At 38.1% G+C, this 22,488-nt stretch overlaps 1 protein-coding gene across 1 annotated transcript in view; it reads right to left on the bottom strand.

The window, feature by feature from the left end:
• LOC124262766 overlaps positions 1-7,860 on the bottom strand; it is a 30,873-nt gene extending 23,013 nt beyond the window's left edge. The window contains exon 1 of the mRNA XM_046697310.1: positions 7,857-7,860. The gene's annotated coding sequence lies outside the window, so the exon portion shown is untranslated. The remainder of the gene's footprint in view (positions 1-7,856) is intronic.
• Positions 7,861-22,488: the final 14,628 nt, after the last annotated feature.

Below are 22,488 nucleotides of genomic sequence, written 5' to 3'. Positions count from 1 at the left end.
AAACAACTAGAATATCACAGATATGTTTGTAAAACCAGCAATTAAACTAAAATATGTTAATTTGAAATGACAATACAATATAAAAACGGACTATAGATCGCCAATAACTGAAGGTAGATCACCATACTAGGATCCATGGGGACTTACATTACTTTTGCTACCTACATGGATCCTAGTTGGATTTACACCATCCCTTCAGCCATTGGCGACAGAAGAGAAATCTAGCCATAAATTAAAAGCTCACATTATGTGATGTTAAATAGCCATATATGGAACTGTAACGTAAAATACCGTTACGTAGAATACGTAACGTTAAATACATCAGTCATTAATATGAGCCACGCAAGTTAAACAAATGATATAGTACTAATATAGAAGACGGGAAAAGGAACTAGGTTGCATACTCCTTACCAGATGATCATATAGATGTGCTTAGGTTATGTATAAGGTCTTATAACGTCGTAACATAAAATACACCCGTATCTATACTGTATATACATGTACATTGTATCTTCCTAAGATATTTATAATTTAAGAAGTTATTACAACAAATGGATTTGATCTTCAGTGTCTTCAATAAAGCATGAGCAATTACTTTCTTAAAGTTACTGGATGTATTTTTTTCTCTTTTGACGTTGTTTTCTTTCTTTTGGAGCAAAACGTAAAATGCAAAAGAATTGGCGACAGTGGAATGTCATTAAAATTTGACTTATACTCTCAAATATTAGGTTAAATGACTACCTCACAGTAAAATTCAACATGCTATCTTCCACATGATGCATGAAACTTGATACATTCACTATCACGAGTGTTGTTTTTGATGCAACAAATACATACACCGTCGCTGGCGACATGCAACTTGCAACTAAAATGGGATGTTAAAAATATCGTATTTTTTATGTATTAAGGAAATGGTAATGGTAAATTAACACAGAATGTATCTTTATTTCCAAACTAACGTTTGTGAAGAAGTTCAATATTTTTGCACTTGCAATTATGCGATAACGCAATGGAGTAAATGTGCATGTTGAGAATGAGTGATTTACATTAATTAGAAACAATAGTCAGGTCCAAATATGTTGAGATAAACAAACTTTTATACACTATGCCATCCTACCATTTGAACATCTGTCTCCATCTCTCACTGTGACACGGCCACCTACATCTTCATTGTATCTGATGATCCTGACCCCATCCGTTGACTGACTGACTTCTCCAGCAGGTGTCCATGCCTTTACTGTCACATAGAACACCTGTGATAGAAGATGGGCAACAAGTAAAAGGTTGCATACTTGCTCATGAAAAGAAAGGCAGATTAAACCACTATTGAAATTCTGTTTGATTGGCATTTTAGAAGTTGATGGATACTCGAAAAGTATAATACTTTATGGAGAACAACTAGAAACAACAAGAAAAAAAGAAATAGATAAGTTCTTATCCATAAAGTATTATACTTTTCCACTATTGAAATTCATTATAATTTTGCAAGTAAAGGTTATCCAATGTTGTCTATTAAATGGTGAAACGTGTAACCTGAACATATTTGATATCCAATGACAGGTCTATCCATGTTCACTTACAGTGTTCACATTAAGTATCAAGTTCTTAAACTTGTGTGACATGGATTCTTCAACATCTTCATAAGCTCGGACGTTTTGCATTCCAGGAGTTGTCCCAATACAGACGCGGTACTTGACCCCAGACCGACCAACGTCAAACCCAAACCATTTTGCTTCAAGTGTGGTGGTGGATAACTGGAGATCGGAATCCACGAAGTCCTGAAAAGAGACAAGATCCCCAAAACATTAAAAACAACTATTGAATATTTTGATGTGGTTTCAAAATGAAATATATATATTTTCTTATAAAATATAGCATACTAAATGCAGATATTCAACCTATATGACACAGGTTAATTTACCGTGATGTCAAAAAGTTCTTGTTCTTTCTGTGGACAGATATCAAAACCACTCCCCGAGACGGTAGTCGGACATCATGGACATAAGGCTCCGACACACCAATTGTCCACAGTCCAACAATGTTGAACACTTTCACCGATACATAGTAGGTTTGTGCATGATGCAGATCCCAGTGGAGGTCGCCGGTGGCGACAGCTGTACACGATGGCGATCTGGTGACAGTACACCCTCCGCCAGACAGGAGAGGGAGGGAGGGGAGGATCTCGGAGCCACCCGGGGAGGAACCTGAAGACAACATATATTGCAACAAGTGTTAAAACACTTTTCTAAAGAGGAACACTTGTTATGAATAAATAACTTGTTTATTGCAATGTGTAGACGCTAATACTATTATCAAGCAAATTATTACAACATAGAAGTTGTCTATCCATAAAAGGTGTTCCTCTTCATCATATCAGCTTCTAAATTTCACTTAAATAAGTTATTTTTCTGAGTTTAGTTATAATCCTGTAGTTTAGAATTAAATGTCAAATGAAAAATCCCAATGTTTACAGATTGTATTATTGGTGTCTACATACTTATCAGACGATGATTCAGGATTAGGACATGGACCATTCTTTCTATAAACGTATGTTTGAATCATTTTGTGGCCTAAAACTGTTTTGATAGGTAGAAATAACATACTATAATTTCTGACAGCTCGAGCTCCGTTCAACAGATACGCACCAACAGCAAATTCGAAGGTCAGATAGTCTTGCTTGATATCTGTGAATGAACCAGCTGTCCACGTGGCGACAAGGTGGTTGTCGTGTAAGCCAACAGTGATTGGTGGTGTGAACACTGCCGCCTGTGTGTACACTGTTATAGGACCCAAGACCTGCACAATGAAAAGAGTACAGATTATCAGCTGCCTTGTGTGAAAAACAGCATGAAATGAATTTTAGTCACTCAAACTTAAAAAAATCTTGTTCTGACTCCATGTGACATTGTTAATTTTTGTACCTCCATTTCCGTTTTAATGAGCAAACCTACGTTGATTTATATCAGACTTGTACATGCATATAAATGTCTAATGAGATTGTCACTAGTCGGGTTATTTTTCTTTCTATTTACACCCCCATTCCACAGAGATTTCGGACTCATCGGAACCAAAGTTTTTCCCTTCCCGTAACCCACCGAGGAATCCGATTTGTGTTTGTCGACTATCAGATCAGTGTCCGACGTGTCGGGCGTGATCCGATGCGACAAAATCGTCCGATGAAGGAACTAAGCTCAGAGCTTAGTTCGCCATCGGACGCTATTTCCGGTCGCAAATCGAGTCAGAGTCGGATGAATGTCGAGTCAGTCCGATGTGTGTTAGATTCGTGTTGTGTAACTACCGGACGTGTCCAGCCGACGTCTGACGTCAATCTGATAAGTATCCGATGATTAACAGTCATCTGACGCTCATTTGATTGCAGTCTGCGGTGTGCCTGACGCGCCTGATAGTCGCCCATCACCAATTCGATTCTCCCCGGAGGGTAACATGATATTTAACACCGTCCGATTACTATCCGGTGTGACATCGGAGGTAATTGCTCACTAACTCAACTGCCATCCGACACATATCGCATAGCAAGCTAGTTTAAATTTTTAGTTCCCGAATTTGTTTGTCCATTTTATCATCCTTATATATCCATGATAACAGCATGCTGAATTTCGTCAATGAATCTGTTGAATCTGGCCACAGTGCGGTGAGTTCCCGGGCAAGGTTTCCAGAATTAATTTCTGACACGTTATTTCCACATAAGTCTTCACACATGCTAATGCATTAGTGATCAGTGTTCATTAGACCTCATTAAACTCCAAGCTCCATGTGTGTGGCAAAGCAGACAGACATCAAACCATTGCCTCTTATTTGATGTTAGCAGTTTATAGGCTTTAAGTCTTGCCTCTCATCTGAGATTACGTCACAAGTTATAAGAAGACCAGCAACTGTATGTATGTCATGTTTACCCTGGATAACCTTTATTTAATAAGTTGACCATCGTTGCAGTTAGGTGAGTGTTATCCTGTCTGTCTTTATTAGTATAAGAATTGATTTTGTATTCAACTTGTCCTGCCACTGTAATACCTTTGTGGGGAAGAGTACTAAATATTATACTAAGTGACCCGTGAAGATTCGGGTTGCTCTTCAGAAACCCATGCTTGTCGTAGGTGGCGACTAACGGGATCAGGTGGACAGGCTCGCTGACTTGGTTGACACACGTCATCCTATCCCAATTACGTAGATCGATGTTCATGCTGTTGGTCACTGGATTGTCTGGTCAAGACCGCCGCAATATAACTGGAATATTGCTGAGTGCGCCGCTAACCAATTAACCAACCAACCAACTACACCAAGTTAATTTTAGAATGCACTGCTAATTATGTCAGATTGCTTTGCTGTTTGTTGATTTCACAATAAGTTCTTTTACGGACTTATTTCCGATTAACTACTGCGTTAGTTTCAACTTGGAAATCAATGATATACATAACTAATTCGGCTCTTGAACGTGAAGAATTTTCTGGAATTATTCGTTTTTTGGCCTGTTCCGGCCCCATCATCAGGTAAAACTAATAAACAGTTCACTGTGCCCATGACGTCACAATGCTATGATGACGCAATACATGTGGAGGTCATAATGGATACAGCTAGCAGGGCTAATAGGAATACATGTTATTATGAATATATAACATATTGTTTACTGCAAATTATTGGATTAATTTAGAAATGTACATATACTTATTTATACATGTATAGAATGTAAAGTAATTACAGTAAACATATAAATTATGGTTTATACGCGGGTACAGTGTTTTAAATGAAACAGTGACGAAGGAAGGGTATTGTCTATTTCTGGAGATACACACCCAGATCCCTGTTTATTGCTGTTTCTGTACGGTTGATGAAGATAGCTTCAATCAACTTGCATTTCCACCAGTCACTAATGTATTTTTTGTAATTAAGCTAAATACTAAGAAGTAAAACATTTACAATGTTTGAAACAAATTTCCTCTTCGTGACTTTTCCAAGTGTCAATTCTTTAATACAAGGACAGTTTGAACAGCTTTGCTTCACACACCTTCACCGACGGCAAAACCGTCAGTCTTGTTGTAGGCCGAGTAACCACATTCATACCCGCAACGCCACACGCTCATTTACAGTTTCTTGCAGTGCCCTGTGTAAACGCAAGATTGCATGTTTCATTATTCCATAAAATGTGCTAACATTGTTTAAAGTTTAAACTTAAGTTTACTAAAATTTCACATTCAAATATCTCAACTCTTTGGTTAAGGCTGTGGATGTGTAATCCAAAGGTTGCAGGTTCAAACCCCACTTACACCAACTAAACTTTTGTAACTAATGTACATAACGTATTTAAATTAGCCACATTTCTGGCACGTGTTTATCACATGACCTCTCTAAGAAAGCACATGGTTTGGAAAAGCATGCACATAAGTCTGTATCTGACCACCATGCTGGAAAGTTGCTTCACCTCACTGTCTCCGAATCACTGCATGTCAAGGAACAAATGTAAGTTACTTTCAACTCATCATTTCTAACTTATTTCATTATTATCATTTGTATTAATAATGAATTATTGGTAAACGATTTTGATAACAGTTCAACGAAGTGTTGTTCAAATGTTCAGTCAGCCATATGTCCTTGTACAATTTCAATATGCATTGTAGAGTTTATTAATGCCAAAAGTAAATAAGTTTAAAGTGCCTTAATGAGCGAAGATTGTGGAATTGTTTTTGCTTATATTGTAGTTATTTTAACCTCATCAGTTTTCATCGATGCTCATCAGCTGTGAAACCGTTCTCAGCCTGATTCGTTGTACAACCGTTCACCAGTCTATGTCAACGTTTAAAGGATATCATGTTCATGTTTCAAGGATAAATTCTTACAAGAAAAGAGTTATAATAAACTCTGATGCGAGTATCGGATCTTTTTGTTCTTGCATCTACATTTGTTATAATGTTTTTGCAGACAGTGAGGTACGTATGGTGTACAGCTCGCAATGATTGCAACGTTAAACAGTGTGGCAAAAACACTGTGGCAAAGTTAACGCGTATTCGTGTTTGAACTTGTTGTATCCAATACTGGTTACTATTCATCAATTCAACGTGACATTGTTCCTGTTCAACGTGTACATATTCTACATGCTATATGATGTGACTTGTTTGTGCATAGCTGACTTGTTTCTCAAACACAATGGCTGAAAATATAACAGTGATAGCGACAGTTCTCTGGACATTGATCAACGTATTCAGCGTCTGAGAAGCCTGACTGACAAGGCAAAAGTGAACATTTACGTTTGTTAAGAAGACTTGGTGCTCTTTCTAACTTGAATCATTGTTTGATAATGGTAATTTGCCTTTAGTTAGGTCGTGTATTCACAGATTACATGATTTGTCTTCCTGTTATCAAACTTCTTATGGTATTTATTCCACTTCTCTTGACACCGAGGAAGCTGGAGCTGCCGCTGTGCAGCACGCCAGGGCTAAACTGAGAGACATCAAGCATGTTCATGACTTGGCTGTGAGCTGGATTGAAAACGCTGAACGTGAGTTGTTCGAGCAAGTACGTATTCAATCTGTTTGCCAAGATTCAGCAGATGATAAAAGATCTCAGATATCCTGTAAATCTCAAATCTCTCATGCCAGTTCTACTCAATCTGCACGTGAAATGGAGAAAGCTAAACTTGCTGAACTTTGCACAGAAAAATCAATGTTTGAAACACAATCTAAGATTCAGCAGTTACATCTGAACATTGACATCGCTAGAGCTACAGCAAGAGAGAAGGTATTTGCTGATGAAGAGGAAGCTATTATTCCTCTGCAATAAGTCAGGTTCCAGATTCCAGATCATGATGAGACACATCAACGTCTTGTATCCTCTGATGTAAAGAGTGAGACAAATATTACTCTAAATTCAGTAAACCTTGAACATTCACTGAATCGAAATGCAACTAAATTTCATTCTTACGACCCCAGGAGTTTTGATAATCACATGAAAGGTAATGAGCATTTGCACAGTGTTCCTGATAATCCTCTCTTTGCTCCAAGTATACAGTTTATTGAAAACCAGCAACAAATGGTAAATGCAATGTTTCTGCCTCAACCAGAAGCTCCTAAGTTCACAGGGGATCCAACTGAATTAGCAGCTTTCATGATGGCTTTTGATGCTCGTGTTTGTTCCCCACACAAACAACGATGCTGATAGACTGTATTATCTAGATCAACAGTTACAAGGTGAGCCCAAAGACTTGATTTCTGGTTGCTTATATATGAATGTTGCTTCTGGATATCAACATGCAAGACACCTTTTGTTTGAAGAATATGGTAATCCAAACACGGTATCTACTGCTTATCTGAACAGAATACTGTCTTGTCCTGTTTTGAAGCATGATGATTTTCAAGGACTTAAACAGTTCTCTTTCAATCTCAAGTGAGTGAGTGAGTGAGTGAGGTAATATTTAACGTCACATCGGCAATATTTCAGGCGTCTCGAGACGAGAACATTTTACATTGAAATGGAATATGTGTATATGATAAAACCTGTCATCGAAGGACAGTAAACCAACTAGAATATCACAATTAGATTTAAAACTAGTGTGGAAGGTTAAAACTAATAGCACTCTTAGGACAATACAAGCTAAAAACAGGCTATAGATCGCCATCTCAAGAAATGCTACCATGTCATGCAGAGTATGTCTCAGTTGTTGGTTCTTAATTATGCTCCTTATTTGCAATCTATTGTGCTGAAGCTTCCGCAGCATCTCCAGATCAAGTGGAGGGACCGTGTAACGTCTAGAAGGATAAATGGACAAGGTTTCATCGGATTTAAGGACCTAGTGGACTTCATCGAATTTGCAGCAAAGTCCGCAAGTGAGCCAACATTTGGTAAACAGGCGCTGACTGTCAGCCAGAATCTTCATCAGTCTAAAAGTAACAGTTCCACTAAAAGTAAACAGTCTTCATCCAGGCCTCAGTCAACAAGTTTTGCCACTCAAGTTGGAAATTACGCATCTGATGGTAAGGTCAACAGTCCCAAATGTTTCTTTTGCAAACAATCTCATGACCGTGATGAGTGTAAAGACTTCAAACAGAAATCCCTTGTGGAAAAACGTGACTCTTTGAAAACCTGTAATAGATGTTTCAGTTGTTATGGACTAGGTCATCCTGCTAAAGGGTGTATGAGGAAAAGGATCTGTGAGACCTGCAGTAAACGCCATCCAAAAGCTATGCATGATAACAACTATCGGTCCAACAGGAATGCAAATGACGAGGGTAACAGTGATAAAGTGAATGAGCAACCTGACAATGCATCCAAGTCTAATTGTATTGAAACCATTTTCCAGCCAATTATTCCTGTTCAAGTGACGGTGAAAGGCAGAGACACGGTGATGACTACCTACGCAGTGTTGGAAAACGGGAGCACTGGGTGTTTCATCACTGAGGATCTGATGAATCGACTGGATGCCAAGTCTGCACCAGCAACACTGAAGCTCCATACAATGAATGGTACAGAGTATGTCAAGACGTCTGTGGTAAATGGTCTTGTTGTCTCGGACCTTGATGGTACTAACCACGTGAGTCTCCCACGTACGTTCTCTAAGGAAGTTATGCCTGTTGATCATGCTCACATTCCAAAACCAGAATTGCTTAAACAGATACCTCATCTCAGAACAGTTGCAGATAAGTTGCCAGTGTATTTGCCAAATCTTGATATTGGAATTTTGATTGGTAGCAAATGCCGAGATGCTCTCAATCCTTTAGAAGTTGTTTCGTCAAATGATTCAGGACCTTTTGCTGTTTTGCATAAACATGGATGGACAATAAATGGCCCCATGCAAGTTTGAATCCTGCGGACAATAATGTTGTTTGTAACAGAATCATCCTTCATGAAGTTGAAAAGTCAAAGGAATACATTGCACCTGAAACAGTCTTGAGGTTATTTGAATTGGATTTCAGTGAGAGCGATCTTGGTTCCAAACCAGGCGAACGTGGCTACTCCATAAAGGATCAACGATTCATGGAGAAAACACAAAACGGTTTTCAGTATAGTGATGGTCATTTCCAAATCCTACTTCCTTTCCGTAATTTAAGGCCCATGCCAAGTCACAGAGAGCAAGCTATCAAACGTGTCCTTTGGCAACAGAAAAAAATGTTAAGAGATGAAACGTTCCATAAGGATTATGTGAAATTCATGGGTACCATAATTTCAAAAGGATATGCTTGTGAAGTACCTGAAAGTGAGTTGATTGGCAAAGAAGGCTGTGTTTTGTACTTGCCCCATCATTGCGTATACCATCCTAAAAGCCAAACAAACTCAGAATTGTATTTGACTGTAGTGCAAAATGTGATGGTTATTCCCTTAACTCATTAAGGCCGACAGTCTAGGTTCATTCTCACTTATCCACCACCCTTTAGTTTTGACAAGGGATTAGATGGGATTAGTTGACACGGGTTAGTGATTACACTGCTCACTCTGAAATTTGGTCCTGGTGGGTGACACTAATTAGCTGATTTGCCCTGTTACAGTGAACAGTGTTCGTGAACTTTAATTAAATTGTGTCGATTATGCTATTTGTGTTTTTTTAATTCAGTGAACACTTTTCACTATTACACGATTATAAAATGGTACATGAGGTTCTTTAAGGTCAGTCACGATGGCTAACCAACAGGTTAATGTCCAGTTTATTCCTAATGGTAGAGGTGGTCAGTACTTAGTGTTCCAAAATTACAAGTTTGTAGTTAAAAGAAGACGAGGAACATCTGTCCATTGAACTGCGCCCAGAAGAACTGCCATGCCACGGTTAACACCAAAGATAATATTCTCACGTCCTACAGAGACCAGCATAACCATGCATCTGTGGAGAATAGAATCGCTGTAGATTCTTTCTTGGCCAATCTTAAGGACCTTGTCCGAAAAGATTCCAAACCAATTCCATCTCTTTATCAGGAGGAGTTATCAGGTAAATATTAACATAAATACTTGGCAACTTTTAATTACTATTAAATACTAAAATACTACAACAGTTTTCTTTGAATTTAACATTGTGTTTCTCTGTTCTAGGTCTGAGAGTGATGAATCCTGACATCATTGCAGAAGTGCCCATCTTTGACAGTGTACGTCCTGCTCTATACCGCTCCCGAGCCAAAGACATCCCCCATCTGCCAGCAACTAGATCAGCAATAGATCTTCCCTGATGCATATACTAAGACGCATGCCAATGACAACTTCCTGCTGTTTTCTCACGGCGACCATGACAAGATCCTGACCTTCGCGACTGACGAGAACCTGCGACTTCTCTCCGAAGCAGATGTGTACTACTGTGACGGAACATTTGACAAGTGCCCTGGTGTGTTCACCCAGCTTTACACCATTCATGCATTTGTGCAAAATAAGATGTGCCCTTTGGTGTATGGTCTGCTCCCAGATAAAAAGCAGTCGACATATGAACGTTTCTTTGAAAATGTGAAGAATGTAGCGGCCTCTAAGAACATTGTATTGATCCAGTGAGTGTGTTCACTGATTTTGAGTCAGCTGCTCAAAACGCCATCAAGATGACTTTTCAAAATGCCATATTAAAGGGTTGCTACTTTCACTTTAGCCAGAGTGTTTGGAGAAAAGTTCAGAAGCTTGGAATGGTAACTGAATATAAGGACAACCTGACATAGGTCGTCTTGTAAGACGAGCGATTGCTTTGCCCCTGGTACCAGTGGACTGTGTGAGTGATGTGTGGTGGCAGGCCCTGGAAGATGCACCTCCTGGGGTGGAACAGTTTACAGACTATATGACATCGTACTGGGTGGAGGGTGACCATGGCAGGACCATGTGGAACCACTTCGCCACCGAAGGCCCCCGCACTACTAATCATGTTGAGGGCTGGCACAGGAAGCTTTCCTGTTTAGAAAACCATCCCAATATCTTCAAGATTATTGAATTCTTGAAAAAGAACAATCTTACGTAGAGGCATCATGTATGCAATTAAGAGGAGGTGCCAAACCTCCTCGCAAGAAAAAGTTAAATATGTCAATTTAACAAACAGATTATGTAACATCAAACAGCAATTTTGGCTGGCCATATGGATGTATATGCATATTGGGATGCAGTATCCCATTTAACAGGCTATTGAGGATTGTCATAGATATTGAATGTATTGTTAATTTTGATATTGTATGTATTGTTGAAATTAAAAAAAATGTAGAAAGACTTACTTTTTTACTACTACATTCAAGGGGGGATCTTATTTCACAGGGAACAAAATTTCAGGGACATCTATTGTCTTGAGGATTATTCCGCTTCAGTGACTTGTCCACCTAGAACAATAGGTGGTGGATAAACGAGAAGACCCCGGCTTATACTGCATTTGGCAAATGAACACGTCGGCGAGAAAAGGGATTATGATGTTTTTACAGAGGTAAGTGTCTGGTACTCTTCATTGGGAATGGATACTAAAATACTTCTTTTGCACATTGATTGAATTAGATGCAATGGTTTAGAGGTTACTGAAGATAATATTTTCTTTAACTGCCTAATAAATAGGAAAAAATATACGAAATGTCAAGGACATACAAAGAATTCAAACACGATAGAATAGTTTGAATTTACTTGTTAGGTATTATTACGTTGTCATGTTGCATATATTGAAACATAATGTATAAACACAAATAATGATACACCCAAGCTCGAATAGATTAGACATAATTTAACTTACTAATTTAAAGCTTACTGAATTGTAACTAGTTATTTTCCATAATATAAAGTTGATAATGTTACCTAATCGAATGTAAAGTGATAAGTGGCGCCTTTGCATCGACTGTTATTACAACAATGAAATCTTTTACTACGTTTGTTACAAAACACAGTAAGTTGGTAATTAAAAAATTCTTAGACATAGACAGAAGTAATATCATAAGTTATTGCATGTAAACCATACAAAGGTATTTTTTGTTCAAGCTGTTACAAGTTTCATGTTGATTTGAATTGTCAGTTTTCTATGCAATTTACATGAGCATTGTGTAAAACAATTGTATTTGATCTCTGCAATTATCAAGTCTGGTGTAATTATCACGTGTATCAATGAACTCAGTCTCTATGGATCCATCGTCAATAAAAGCTGGATAGTATAGCAGTTACGGTATCGATACACATGCGTATAATCATTCAATCAGATTACAGTAATGAGATAATTGAACACCTCTTTCGACCTTGAAATAACAGCCTCCGGTAGAATGCATGTGTAGTTACGCCCTTGTTGAAAGGTTTGTCCCGTGACAAGTGTAAAAAAACAGATGCGATGTTATATCATTGGACAACCTGCTTTATGCCGTCACGCCCCTCTTTGTAATGTTTATGCGTACATGTACATCTGTAATCTTATGAACCTCGTTTACATTCAGTATAAATATAGGCACGCCCATCTTCATAAATATTTGGGGGGATTCAACTGCAAGTTTATACATTAAAATAATTCAGTATCGTGTCACTTTTTGAATTCTATAATACGTGTACTTTAATTTGGATATTCATTCGTATCGAGGTGAAGATTATATTTACATGTACAGCAAACCATTATGTGTTATGTACTAGCTGTGTGCGTAAAATGTATAAGAAAATATATACTATCTCTACTCTTTGTTTTATTTATCGAAAAACACTAAAATGTGTTTTCAATCTCGGAGATCTATCTACTCCTATTTGTCTCATGCGTATATTTCATAGATCGTTACGATTATGTATGTTTACAATACACAAACTGTTACACGATAGCTTGAGTTGTTAAAACTGAAACCCAGCATATTGACTGGTCAACGGTATAGCCAATAATCAATCTCTATCCAGCTGTTGAGTGACCAAACGCGGTCTTCAGAAATTTTGCTCATGCCCATCATCTGTCCCTTCCTCTGTGACAGGTATCTCATGATACGATTGGTCATAGACAACAAATGATCAGCCACTATATTGAACAATTGAGATACCGCACGTTCTATTGGGGAAATTTGATGACGCCCTGTCACATGACTCTTTGTTTTATGTTTATACAAGGAATCTGCATTATACAATTTTTATGTATGTTCGTATGATAAAGTATGTTTTTGCATTAAATCTGGATGAAACAAAGTTATGAATGTGCTCTATGTTAGTCATAGACTAGCGTAATAGTACTTTCCTTGAAATATTAAGTATACACTAGAAATGTATGGGCAAAACGCTAATATAGTAGAAGATTATAAAGCATGAAAGTAAATTACAGTATGTCATTGTCACAGACGTTTTGTAAAATTAAACCTCACACAATGATATAAGAGAAAGAATTTGTTTATGTATGTCTCATCTCTTACATACAAAGAATACATACATATGTTGATAAAATATAAATGTACAAGCGGCCAAAGGTCTACAAGAGAAACTTGCAATAAAATTACATAAAACGTTGCAATACATGATATGTATTCACACCTGCTTTCTTTTAACTTGTATCTTTACGACCCAATTAAACAATCAGAGCTTGTTTGTACGACTAGACAGTTTCCTGTGATCCCCGAAACCTGCCAGGGAAATCAGGTGTGATTAGCACTAATTAGTCTCGGCACAGCGAGTGGGCAATCAGCGAGGGGTTCCAGGTGTTGTGTAGTGAAGTGTCTCTCGGGCTTAATGAGTTAATAATGAATTATTGGTAAACAATTTTGTTCAACGAAGTGTTGCTCAAATGTTCAGTCAGCCATATGTCCTTGTACAATTTCAATAAGCATTGTAGAGTTTATTAATGCCAAAAGTAAATAAGTTTAAAGTGCATTAATGAGCAAATATTATAGGATTGTTTTTGCTTATAACGTAGTTTTTTTAACCTCATCAGAGCTCATCAGTTTTCATCGATTCTCATCAGCTGTGAAACCGTTCTCAGCCTGATTCGTTGTACAACCGTTCACCAGTCTATGTCAACGTTTGAAGGATACCATGTTCATGTTTCAAGGATAAATTGTAACCAGACACAGTTATAATAAACTCTGATGCGAGTATCGGATCTTTTTGTTCTTGCATCTACACCCTGTTATACATGTTGTATGTCCTATTGTGCATGATCTGTGTCGTGAATTCCAGATCAGCTGGTTGCCACTCGAGAACTTAGATCGTTACACGTGTATTTGCCTTGTTATGTGCCAATCGTCTGTCGATCGATTTTGACAGTTACATTGCATGGATCGTTGTGAGACTTGTGCCAAATAACACAAAATTGTTGTGTTTCATCATTGCGTTTGTCACCACGGCAAGATCCCTGACCACCAATGCATCTTTGGTTTAACAACATGTTCATTATCTCTGAATTGAAACATGTAGGAGTTTGAGCATATAACTCCCTGCATGGCGTTTTGTACAACTGTGTACCAGCCTGTAGGATGTGCCTTCAGAATGTAGTTAATGCCAACCTAATAGTGCAGTATATTTTATGAATGGTAGGTTAAACTGACATATATATGATTTTGCTTTGAAACATCTACAGTCTGTGACATGATGTGTTATATGTTACCAGCTGCAGTGTTTGGGAGTTTACAGTTACATAGTAGTTTGCAATTCAATAAAAGCAAGTACATTCATGTGGAACTAATGTATCCGTGTCATTCATTTGAAATATACAAATAAAAAGACAAGTATACAATCACAAACGGTAGGTATGTGAATATTGCTGTCACATTAAATATGTTGAAACTAAAATCCGACAAACGAGCGATCCCAGTCAATCAATAAATGTAAATTTTAACAAGGGACTACCTATTGTATACATGATTTTAACTGTTTCAGCTTCGCTAGATATTTCCTGAAATCGAAACGTCTGGGTATTATTACTTAATGGACCCTTTCTTATAGTATAACCTTTTACGTCATCAAGCAGATTGCAAGATGCACATTTTACTACATTTCATTTTTAAAAAATTAAATTGCTGAAAGTGATTAAGATGTGTGTGGTTTAGTTCATGGAACACGCCATGATATACTTTATAATGGAACACGCGATGATATACTTCATAATGGAACACGCCATGATATACTTTATAATGGAACTAAATCCCAGCCCTAAGCGATAAAAGGTACTGTCATAAATTAACTTTTTCTTTAAAAATGCTTATCTTCTGTCCGCAAGTTATGTTTGTTTTCAGGAATCGAGTCTGAAACCACAAATTACAGTTCTGATTTAAAAGGCCTTTACTATAGGACAGCTGCTTGTGCCAAATCTTTCCTGGCCCAATAAATCTACTGAAATGCTCTACCAAATAATTTTGAAGAATCCTGTATACGCTCTGAATTTCAAATGTTGGAAACAAGATCTAACAATAATATACATTTTGATCTAAATTTCTGATTTCGTCCTTTTTCAAATCATACACCGAGGCTTTGTTGTAGTGACCTTGATGCTGACAGATATCGGACCAGCCGGACTGCTCCTGCGAATATCATACTAAATACGCTTCACACTATTTCTTCACAAGTGTGAAGTATATACACACAAGTAACTTGTATTTTGTATTGCCATGGCTAAAATCTGAAAACCATTATGAATGGAAGCAGAAAGTTGAGTACTTCTTTAAATATGAACATTCTGGAATCAAGCCACAATTTTATTACAAGACACAGTATCACCATTAATCTGCACATCCTCCGTTATTCCATCAACTCTTCAGAAACACCCAGCTGCACCTGACAAATTACATTTACTTTTGTTTATATTTAATCGATTTAGACAATACAAATACACAGCACATTTATTGGCTTCATCAACCTTCTGTGTTTCTGTTAAGCATGCAGTTGTTAACATGTATAATAATGTATAATACGTCCTGACCTCGCCATTTGTATTGTATAATGTGTTGTATGGTGTTAACATAACCCGTAACAACTTGTACACCAATCCCTAGTATTCATTTATTAAATAATAATATGTTTAACTCACTTGGTTCTTGGTTCAGGTTTGTTCGCAAAGGCATCATTTTTAATTTGTCCATTTCTAACCAAGCCGTGCTTACTCTCTGTATAAAGCTTTGAGATAGTTAACGCTTAGGTGATAACTGATAATTGGTCCCGTCGACGTCATTGTCTATGCATCTTGTCCACTGCGAGTAGTTTGACAGTGAGTAGATGCAGTTAGCTTTGGCAATAGTGGTTTTGCCGTCGCTAAACTAACCAGGTGATAGATTTGCTCTTGGTTTGAATGAAAGACCATGTGTCATTGTTAAATGTGGTCTTGACCCCTTGTCTTTAGTTACATATAGCTATCAAAACTGATCAATGACCACGTTTTCTAGTATTACTTTGTTCTCATTTAATGACACCCACATGTCATTGTGACATCCATACCTACATTGCATTCAAACCCTGCATTTAGGTGAGTTTTCAGCCCTTTCCATCAACACCTCATTTCTAATGCAACACATGTGAAGGGCTGTTCACTATCCTGTTGTCTGCGTAATTTGCAGTCAACTGACTGTACGTACCAACATCAGCAAAAACTGCATTGCGTCATTGTTGTACCCGGAACGCTTGCCGATTTCCCTATGAGAGTCGGGAGAGATTTGGTCTTCTGCAATCGACGCTCGCCGTTGAGGGAGGCTGAAGGAACGTGTATTTGTAACGTTTGTTAAGTTAAGGGTAAGTGCTTTTCTTTTAATGTATAGTTTTACTGTGTATAGCATGCGGACATTTGCATGATGATTTGTGAAACATCTTTATGAAAATCTATCATAACATCAAATTTCACATGTGATTAGGTACAGCGTATTATACACTTTTCAGCAATTTGTGTAAATTGTCAATTCTTTGGTGTCTTTTTTGTGCCCTACGGACTGACGTTTGGCTGTTGCATCTGCATTGTCATTTCCAACGATTATAGTTTGACCAGGTATACATAACACAGACCATAGTTTGTAAAGCGGTTTCAACTGTTGGGTTTGATGGATAACGATGATTAGGTCAAATATTCTTTTTGTTTTGAAAGGGTCTCTGGAGTCCGAGATTAACAGGAACTTTGTTTGAGAGATTGGTTTTAGTGCAACTATGTTGGGACAGGTGTAGTAATTACATCGAACGTTAGTCGTTATTGTTTCAGGTTGGTCTACACTTTCTTGTTTGTATGGAGGGAGGTGTCAGTGTAAGTTGGGTGTGGGATGCCAGGTCTGTTTTGTATGGATTACGTGTCATATATATTTGGTTATTTTGGGTGGGATGTATGATGGAGGACGACTGACGATTCCCTGATGAGGATGACGATTTCTAGATTTAACGTGTGCTTTCCGACATAATGCATATTTCGCCAATGGGGATTTCCGATCCAAAGTAGGCTTATGTAGCCGGCAGGCGGACGGACCAATAAATGAGGAAGCTGGACACAGCCAATGATCACGCATAGAAACAGCAAAAAAGAACAAAACAGAAAACACCCCCAAAAATTCTGATAAAACTTCAAAATAGCGAAAGGCACATATGGGTAATGATTAGCATGTGTGTACCGTTTGGTGAACCTAGCATGTAAACTGTAAGAGACATGCTCCGGACAAAGTTTCTGGACAGACGGAGAGAATGAACGCAATATACCCCAGTTACTTCGTATAACGATTGATGCCGTTCCATTCGTACTTGATCATATGTTCCCGTGTTGTTGATTTTCTAAGGCCAACCTTTTGCGAATGCCCGGTATCATCACTTTCTAATGACGCCTACAGGTTCATAATGGAGACGGAATCGTACAGTAGACTCTGCTTCTACTGGTAGTGATTTCGTATGGAAGGGCTTTGTCGCTTCTGAAACATGAATATATAAGTGTAAGCTGATACCGGCTATTTTTCAGAAATACAGCATTTCTCAACTCATTGTTCAATATGAATAGTAATGGACTTGTTGAATGAATAAATTTCGTAATCGGCTGAAATGCATTCATACTGCGCAAAACGCATGCACTACAGGTAATTTCCTAAACATCTGGTGTTGCCACTGTTTGTCCGCGATCATTAGTGACACATGGTTTCATGTGGCATTGTATAGGACTTACACTCGTGATAGAAATGCTATGGCATGCTGTGTTTCAGGTAAAACGTGTATAAAATATGATAAATAGTCCGTGTCGCAGTGGTTAGCATTCTGCACTAAATTATTTTTCTCACGAGGAAGTGCTGCACAGACCCAGTTTGGCAAGCTAGGCTATTCGATAGTAGAATATTACAAAATAAACAACTGTTAGTGTATGAAAAGATAAATCTAAATGAGGTTACAGCAGCTGACTAAAGAAGATAAAACTGACGAGTACAACCAAGAACATTCCAAACAATTGTCATCAGAAGGTGACAAATCCCCCAGACACACACACACACACACGCACCACTCCCCTTCCCCGCCCCACACACGCCCCACTCCCACCCTTCCCCGCCCCCACAAAAGTAAAGGAACAAATCATCTGACAGTTACTCAAAGTCTTACTTAAATGAGAATAATTGGTGGGTGGGGTTTACAAATGAATTATGAATTATAGTACTGTCGGAAATAGAAAAATTGTTTTTAGGCTGTTACTCTGTATCCCTAAAATTGACACAATTGCAAATAGCATATGTCGAAACAACCCACTTCGGCCTAACTGGGCGTTCAGTGGGATGCGTAATTCGATATCCAGAAAAGCATGTTTACTCGTAAAATCGGGCAAAATTACGAATAGCTGCTGAAAACAATAGATCAGACTATAGATGGCAATTAGGTCACTCAGCCAGGTATGACGACGGACCGTCGACTCGACTCACCTGGCATGAAATGCACGTGCTGCCTACAGGCACAAGAGGTCATCTGAAAGATATTTTGTGCTTTTTCATGTGTGTTGACTATGTGTTCATAATGTTTATGTTGAGAAATGTAAGAGAGTATGATACCCGAAAACCATAGAAACGCATCGTAGTATATAGGTGGCATGACCACCCAAAGATCGACAGGACTGGATATTATTTGTAAATTGTTATGACGTGCCGTGTACCTCCCCAGTATAATTGCCCTAAAGGATTATCTTATCTTAGCTGATATCTCTATCCCCAAGCCCAACCCCAGGTTTTGCTTTTCAGGCGACCCCTCCTATCTGTTTCTTTTTATAGTGACAGTGAGACTGAATGGTAGCTACATCCTTAATAGTTTCGGCATAAAAGTTATTATTTTTTACGTCAGCTATCGTTTATAATGTATCTACGTCTAATTTCAAATTGGGCATTTAAAAAGTGTCCTTTGTAATACAATATCGTCGCACACTTATTTGCATAAAGCCATGGTCTGTTCCAAATAAGTCTTTTTGGACTTAGAAAAAACTGCATTGCTCATTTCTGTACTAATTTCCCTCAGTAAAGTCCTTTTCTCTGTTTCCTATCTCTCTACCACTGAGACTGTAGTTAGGCCGAACTTAGTTTAACATATTTCACACTTTCACATATCAACTACATAAATAGTAGAGATAAATGAGAAAATAGTTTTTTTTCTATTTCCGACAGTACTATAGTATTTAGTATTGCTTGTATTTTAGTCGAGTGTGTAATATGGAACAATGACAGTTGATAATTATTAATATGGTCGTATACCACTGCGATACAAGCATTATTTTCTTTGTTATTCTCTTTACTACTTGGAAATAGTTTCTAATATATGTTATTACCTGTCACGGAATAGCCAAAGAGCGTCATCATCAACATCACAACACAACGCAGTATGATCCACACTCACACTCACCACCGTACACACCTTGTATGACCCCTACAAGTAAACCCAATTCACTCACACATAGTACATTCTAAGTGTCACCAGACTCTCAATAACACCTTCCCAACACTCATTTCATAACACATCATCCCACACGGACAACCAATTACTTTACATACCCACACGTCTATGTGTAAACAAACACACACAAGTTACTTAATATAGTAACAAAAATATCTACACTTTTAATTACATGTACTTATTATTCACTTCTATGACAACAGATCATACATGAATTATATGATTCGAACAACCATATTCACGGTATCTATCTGTGCCAACACATGAATATCAAACTGATTAAAATGTTCAGTAAAAGATGGTACTGTTAAATGTCCGTTCATGTCACACACACGCAGGTCACACAAGAGTCAGAGATGCGTCGTCATCTATGCCTCTGTCGCTGGATCCTCTCCGGGTTTGGCACACACTCAAGTGAAAGAAGGGTATTCGACTCGGGCGGCAACCGGCTTGAACATCCCAGGGTTACGAACACACAACCTGGCCAAGGTCAAGACTCCCATGGGACATCATCTTCACGCCGTAACGAAGCGCCCTCTGCTAGTTCACGTCGCCATCATGCACCCATTACAGGTTAGGTCTGCTCACGTACGAAGCTCCCTCCATTGATTCGTTGTGACGACTTCACACATACACAGAGGGCTACTCCACCACTGACAATATGTTTATTCTTCAAAGCCTTGTACAGCGTTATATCTCACGTAAAGGTGGTAAATTTTATGTTTTATTTGTAGATTTTGCCAAGGCATTCGACTCGGTTGATAGGAACAAATTATGGAAACTACTCACCCAGAACGGCTTGAGTAGCAAAATGGGAAAACTATTATGTAATATATATAACAATGTGAAAGCATGTGTGCGTAGCAATGGTGTTATGTCATCAACATTTGATTGCAATATTGGTGTACGCCAAGGCTGTATACTAAGCCCATTTCTATTCATTTTCTTTATAAAATGAATTAGCGTCAGTTGTGTATCAAAATTGTACAGATGGTATTCAGTTGCACCCGACATTGTTAAGGTATTTTTGTTATTGTTTGCTGATGATGTCATCATGTTCTCAAGTACAGTGAAGGGTCTACAAAACAAATTACCTTGCTGGAAAGCCATTGCCTTGAATTTAAGCTTAATGTATGTCTTTAAGAAAGGCGCTTAAATTGTCCAAATCAGAAAATGGCTTTATAACGGAGACTACTTAGAAGTTGTTAAAGGATATAAATATCTAGGGGTCCATTTTGCCAATACGTTATCATGGTATCATCATGGTAATAGTGCTGCTTTACAGGGACGGAAGGTTTTATGGGCATTTACAGTAATTTAAAAGAAATTGGGCAATGTAAATTTCAAAACATATTTCAAAATATTTGATACAAAAAATTAAACCAATTTTGCTATATATAGGCAGAGGTTTGGGGTTTTCTCGGTTGGAAGCATTGGAAAAGGTTCACTTGTACGCATGTAAAAAAAGTCTTAGGAGTAAAATTAAATACCCCAAATGTGATGATCTATGGTGAATGCGGTCGCTTCCCACTTTATCTAGAAGCACAGATAAAAGTTATCAAATACTGCAAAGCTCTTGAATATGCCTGCATCAAGATTTCCTAAGAAATGTTATAACATGATGTATTTGTTACATACACGCCCATCCGTAGGCTTTTGCTGTAACATTTGGAGTGAATACTAAATACACAGCACTACATTTCACTATATTACTACTCTATAGTGCTTACACTCCGAAACTATTCCTTAACATTCACGATAAATAAAAATTACACGAATTGTAGTATAACGCCGTCATTCAATTCACACATCAATGCAAATCATACAATTTCCAAGAATACTCAGATTTCATACACAAAGCTTGTATTGCATTCACATAAAAAATCATTCACAAAATCATACTCACGTTCACTGCAAAGAATGACAAAATTAAACATTCTAACCAAATAACAGAAACCATAAACACTACTCTACCACTTCCATATGACGCCCAAGTGACCATGAAATGTTCCACAAATATAGAATCTAACAGCAATAGTAGTATAGAGGCCTTTATGGGGTCAAAATCTATTTTTAGCTATGGGGCTTTATAGGGTCAAAATCTATTGTTAGACTTCACATACTCTATATTTAGATGATGAGTCTTTGAATCAGGTCTATATTTAGACCATGACTCATATCAACATCTGGTGTGTCTATTTTTAGACTCGGGTGGGTAATAAAAGGTCCCCCGAACAGCCCTCCATATCATACACAGTTCAGTCACTACACCTAGTGATTACACATTGTGGATATAATTCCAGTGTTCCTTTTGCAACCCTAGTGACTACAGTTACTGGGTGTAAAGCCATTCTTGGTTTAGACACTGTACTGTGCGGACGTGTTACCATTGGTCTGGGATATCATGGATGTGTGTGGACATTACCCATTCGACAAGACTGTCGTTGCCGATTGCTGTGCAATCAAGACTGAATGGACTTCATTCCAGAAAAGACTCGATTCGTTTAAAGACTGGCCAGTGCAGATGAAACAGAGTCCTAGTCAAATGGCTCAGGCAGGATTTGTGTACTTAATCAGAGGGGACGCTTGCAAGTGTTTTCAATGTGGTCTCATTCTCAAGAACTGGGAAGTAGATGATGATCCCTGGGCCGAACATGAAAAATGGTCTCCAGATTGTCCATATTTGGCCCTGGTGGGCGTACCCCAGAAAGAGGTGACCCGTTGGGGTAATCATGTGGA

This window comes from Haliotis rubra, unplaced genomic scaffold, assembly GCF_003918875.1.
Source record: "Haliotis rubra isolate DU_JTF1 unplaced genomic scaffold, ASM391887v1 Scf853, whole genome shotgun sequence".
Classification (NCBI taxonomy): Eukaryota; Metazoa; Mollusca; class Gastropoda; order Lepetellida; family Haliotidae; genus Haliotis; species Haliotis rubra.
The sequence above is the reverse complement of the archived record's forward strand: the minus strand, read 5'-3'. Positions and strand labels throughout refer to the sequence as shown.